This window comes from Schistocerca americana, chromosome 3, assembly GCF_021461395.2.
Source record: "Schistocerca americana isolate TAMUIC-IGC-003095 chromosome 3, iqSchAmer2.1, whole genome shotgun sequence".
Taxonomy (NCBI): Eukaryota; Metazoa; Arthropoda; class Insecta; order Orthoptera; family Acrididae; genus Schistocerca; species Schistocerca americana.
The window spans coordinates 964851909-964857846 of NC_060121.1; positions in this window are offsets into that span (position 1 = coordinate 964851909).

A 5938-nucleotide genomic window follows, 5' to 3' on the forward strand; every position below is an offset into this window, starting at 1 on the left:
TTCTTTTGCCGTTCTTGCAATAGAAAGGTGATTTTGAAGAATACTCAGTATTGTAGAACACTCAGTGTAATGTCGTTTATTTAAACTGAACTACACTTCTCGAACAATCACTATACACACAAAAACAAATAACTTGTAGACGACCATTCATCAAGAACGTCGGTGAGGTCCGTCGGAGCTGGTCCTAGCTCGGCGAGGAACTGACTGTACTGCTGCTGCGCTGGCCTTATAAAGTCGGCAGAGGCCGGCGGAGTACTCTAACTTTCCCTGTATCTGTGAGGCGACCTCTCCAGATTCGCATTAGTCTCTAGCAAGTTTGTTTTGAAGAACTGTTTTCCTCTTGGTTGCGCCTGCAAGTGCTTGTGTTTGTTATGTGGTACACAGGGGTGTCTTGAGTGTAGTCTGCCTGGCAGGGGCCGTCTGTGGCAGACGTAACAGATTTGTTGTTCCAATAGAATAATGCTCAGCCACACACTGCTCGTGAAACTCAATGTGCTGTGCAAGATGTGCGGCAAGTTCCCTGGCCAGCACGATTTCCGAACTTGTCTCGAATGGGGCGCTTGTGGAATATGGTGGGGACGAGAAGTGATTTGTGGGACTCGTCAGCCAAGAACTCTTACAGAACAACATCAACAGGCCGAGCAGGTGTGGCATAAAGTACCCCAGGACAGTGTTCGACATCTGTACGATCGACTGGATGCCAGCGAGAGCGTCTGCATCGCCGCCCATGAAGGCTACATCACGTACTAATATGGGTGATTCAACATCGCTCGATACCTGGTACCTCAGAACCGCTTGTGCTATTGATCTGTAAATGTAGTCATTTCCTGTACTCCGTATTCACTGTGGCGGCAACAAATCTTGAGTGAATCAGAAATCTCTAAAAGGATGTACTATTTTTTTCAGCATTGTATTAATTTATTCTGGTTGTCAAGTATATCCTCTATCCATACTAATTCACAGCAACGATTTATTTCCATTTCATTGCAACACAAACTATCTGTAACAACAAAAAACACACCACCTTGATAAAGACTTCTGCTGAACTTATTCCCAGCTCTAGTCAGAACCCTCCACATCACGCCTTCCCTCCATTCCCTTCTATTTTCCTTCCTCTGCACAACTTCCCGCTTAATGACATTTAGTTGCTACCCGCGGTTTCACAGTATCCCATTTTCATTGTAATCACAAATTGACAATTTTTTTCATGTGCCACCGCCGTAGCCATTATATCATAACAACATTAACATTATCATCATCGATTACATTTAAATTGTAATACGCAAATCAAAAAAAGTTTTGCATCACTTCGGTTCCGAGAGGTCCGGAACCTGCACAGAAAATTGGAACAGAGCTCAACATAAACGTTATTTCCGCCCTTTTGTTGGTCATGAAAACCACACATTGCATGTTGGACCACCATACAGCGTGACCTTCAGAGGTGGTGGTCCAGATTGCTGTACATACCGGTACCTCTAATACCCAGTATCACGTCCTCTTACATTGATGCATGACTGTATTCGTCGTGGCATACTATCCACTGCTCAACGACGATTCGCCGTAGATTCCCTCAGAATGGTTGGTGGTTCACGTCGTCCATAAAAGCCCTTTTCAATCTATCCCCGGCATGTTCGACAGGGTTCATGTCTGGATAACATGCTGACTACTCTAGTCGAGCGATGTAGTTATCCTGAAGTAAGTCATTCACAAGATGTACACGATGGGGTGCCAATTGTCGTCCATGAAAACGAATGCCTCGCCAGTATGATGCCGATATGGTTGCACTATCGGTCGGAGGATGGCATTCACGTATCGTACAGCCGTTACGGTGCCTTCCATGACCGCCAGAGGCGTACGTCGTCCCTACATAATGCCACCCCAAAACATCAGGGAATCTTCACTTTGCTGCACTCCCTGGACAGTGCGTCTAAGGCGTTCAGCCAGACCGGGTTGCCTCGAAACACATCTCCGACGATTGTCTGATTGAAGACATATGCGACACTCACCGGTGAAGAGAACGTGATGCCGATCCTGAGAGATCCATTCGGCATGTTGTTGGGCCCAACTGTACCGCGCTGCATGGTGTCGTGGTTGCAAAGATTGACCTCGCCATGGACGTCGGGAGGGAAGTTCCGCGTCATGCAGCCTACTGCGCACAGTTTGAGTCGTAGCGCAACGTCCTGTGGCTGCACGAAAAGAATTATACAACATGGTGGCGTTGCTGTCAGGGTTCCTCTTAGGCGTAATCTGCAGGTAGCGGTCATCCACTGCAGTAGTAGCTCTTGCGCGGCCTGAGCGAGGCATGTCATCGACAGTTCCTATCTCTCTGTATCTTCTCCATGTCCGAACAACATTGCTTTGGTTCACTCCGAGATGCTTGGACACTTCCCTTGCCGAGAGCCCTTCTTTGCACAAAGTAATAAGGCGGATGCAATCGAACCGCCGTATTGACCGTCTAGGCTTGGTTTAACTATAGATAACACGATCCGTGTACCTCGTTGCTGGTGGAATGGCGAATTGATCGGCTGTCGGACCCCCTCTTTCTAATAGGCGCTGCTCATGCATGGTTGTTTACATCTTTGGGCGGGTTTAGTGACATCTCTAAACAGTCAAGGGGAGTGTGTCTGTGATACAATATCCACAGTCAACCTCTATCTTCAGAATTCTTGGAACTCGGGTGATTCAAAACTTTTTTTGATGTGTGTACAAAATAATGTAAAATGTTTCAAAGGCCTAAAAATTTTATAGCAAACAGCCAACATTAGAAATATAGTGTTTCTACACGCATGTCAACGTGATATAATTTCTTCTAGATGTGTAGGTCGTGTCTGGAAGTTTGCCAGTAATAAACTTCAGCAGTGACAAAAAGTTACTTTGTATGGTACAATGAAAAGTTCTCTGCAACGTAGATGGCTATTTTATGAACAAAACACAACCTATATCACGTAATTTTTATTGTTATGTACTGTTTCAGCCAGATATGTACACCTGGTGGGCGTGTGTGCTGCGAAGACGTCCAGGACCACGTCTACGGGTGTGAGAAGGTCCATGTGACTGCTAATATCAACATCATTGTCCAAGTAACATAGCACTTGTAACTTGTTTGACAATTCTCCGTAAGGACAATCCCGCCACTCGGAACCCTCGATTTGACCCTTTGCAAACTCGCTTAGTTGGCAGTAGGAAGCACGAATTTGTCTTCTTGACATGGATGCCTGCTTGCTTCACACGTTTGCACCACACTGTGCTTTCTGGCTGTGAGCATTTCCTGTTAAAGTGTAGTTATCAGTGGCTCAGGTGCTGCGTGTCATCAAAACCCATAGCGATTGGGGTACATTCGTGTTAAGCGACTATAAAAACCAGTTCTCCTTTATCGCAGGGAGCACGCCATCTTTTTTGCATGCAAGTATAGTCCGTTCTTTGCCGTTTTTTGTATTAACCAACCTCAGTGCTCAAGTCTAAGATGTTCCTTAAGATCTTTCTGTTCTAACTTTACCTTGAGACTATTCCTATTCTTGAGACATATTGCTGTGTACGAAGACTCGTGTCGAATGAATGCGCAACAATGCCTGAAATTAAGTGACGCAGATCGCTCGTTCTAAACACAGTTGGTTGGTATATCACTCCCGTTTCTTTGAACCAAGAGCCGGCCGGAGTGGGCGTGCGGTTTTGGCGCTACAGTCTGGAGCCGAGCGACCGCTACGGTCGCAGGTTCGAATCCTGCCTCGGGCATGGATGTGTGTGATCTCCTTAGGTTAGTTAGGTTAAATTAGTTCTAAGTTCTAGGCAACTGATGACTTCAGAAGTTAAGTCGCATAGTGCTTAGAGCCATTTTGAACCAAGATATGAAAATTCCTCTCTCAGTAAAGTTCTGGTCTATCCGCTCCGATAGTTAAGTGAACCTCTCTTCCAGCTAACTCTCTCCCAATATATCTTCTTCTTCACGCGATCAGGCCCAGAGGACCGCGCGCCACCACAGTTAGAGCTCTCCATCCGTCTCTGTCTTCTGCTATCTGTCTCCAGTTTTCCGTCACTCCCAGCTGCAACAGGTCTTCTCTCACTCCATCGATCCACCTCTTTCTAGGTCTTCCCACTGGTCTGCTGCCTGACGGGATCCAGTCCATTGTGATTTTGGGCCATCTTGTTGCCTGCAATCTAACAACATGTCCAGCCCTCTGCAGTCTTTTGCTTCTCATCACTCCCAAGATGTTCGGCTCCTTGTACAGCTCTTCTAATTCAGTGTTATGGCGTCTTCTCCATTCTCCAGTAGTCTGATCTCTGACTGGTCCAAATATTTTCCTGAGGACTTTCCTTTCAAATGTTAGCAGTCGCTTAAGGGCTTGTTTTCGAATGCTCCAGGATTGAGAACCATAAAGTACTACTGGCATTATTAATGTCTTATACAACCGTAGCTTTAGTTGTTGCGAGACACTTCTACATATTAATATAGGGTCTAGAGAGTGATAGCATCTGTTTCCCGCCTGCAGTCGTGCTTTTATCCCTGCTTCAGTTGATGTTACTTCTGTAAAAAATGATCCAAGGTATTTGAACTCTTTAACATGTTTATACCTGGTGTTGTTCACAATTAAATCTTGAGAGTTCTGGATCTTTCTTCCAATGGTCATATACTGTGTCTTTTCAGAGCTAATTTGTAGAGCGATCCTAGCTGCCAATAACTCCAAGGTCTGGATACTTCTCTTCAGATCTTCTTGTGTGCATGCTAATAGTGCAATGTCGTCTGCATAGGCCAGATATGTAATGTGTTCATTACCAATTTGAATGCCCTTGATGTTTTCTTTGTTGAAATCCCGCATTACCTTCTCAAGTGCCAGGTTGAAGAGGACAGGTGAAAGCCCATCTCCTTGGCGTAATCCTGTTACAACTTGGAAGCTTTCTGTCATTTGATTGCCTACCTTAACCTTAAGTTTTGTGTCATTTAGGCATACCTCTACCAGTTTGACCAACTTCTTTGGTATACCAAACTCTGTCATAGTTCTAATCAGGCTAGGTCTATGTATACTGTCGTAAGCCTTCTTGAAGTCTACAAACAGGAGATGTATCTCTCGTCCGTATTCGTACATTTTTTCACAGACCTGTTTTAGGACAAAAATCTGGTCCGTGGTTGATCGCCCTGCCTGGAAACCTCCTTGGTATTCTCCAAGTATGTCTGTTGCTATAGGTTTTATTCGTTCTAATAGGCAGTTGGAGAAGATCTTATAACAGGTGTTGAGTAGCGCTATGCCCCTGTAGTTGTCACATACGGATTTGTCTTTCTTTTTATATATGGGGCATATCACAGCTACCTTCCATTCCTCTGGTATTTCATGTTTTACCCAAATTCGCTCGATTAGCTTGTGGATTTTGAAACAGAGGATTTCGTCTCCAGCCTTGAGAAGTTCAGCAGGAATACCGTCCTCACCTGGACTTTTACCATTCTTAAGGTTTTTAATCTGGTTCCTTATCTCTTCAATGGTGGGCGGAGGGTATTCTGGGTCTACTGTTACTGGTTCATCAAACTCAAGTAGTTCGGTTGGTTCATCAGAGTTTAGTAATTCTCTGAAGTATTCCATCCATCTTCTTTCAATTTTTTGATCTTCTGTTAACATTCTTCCATTGGCATCTTTTATAAATGTGTGTTGATGGTATGTCCCTCCTTTAAAACTTTTCACTTTTCTATAAAGTTCTTTTAACCTATTTCCATGAAAGTCTTGTTCAGCTTCCTCCATGATACTTTTAACATATTTTCTCTTTGCTTTCCTCAATGTGGCTTGGGTCTGCCGTCGTGTTTCTTCAAACTTCGATTTTTCTTCTTCTTGCATATTGCTTTGTATCCACAGTAGTTTGGCCCGTTGTGTCTCCCTGATAGCTCCATCACACTCCTCATTGAACCACACTCTTTTTCCCCTAGTTCGCTTTGGGATTACTTCTTGGGCTGTTT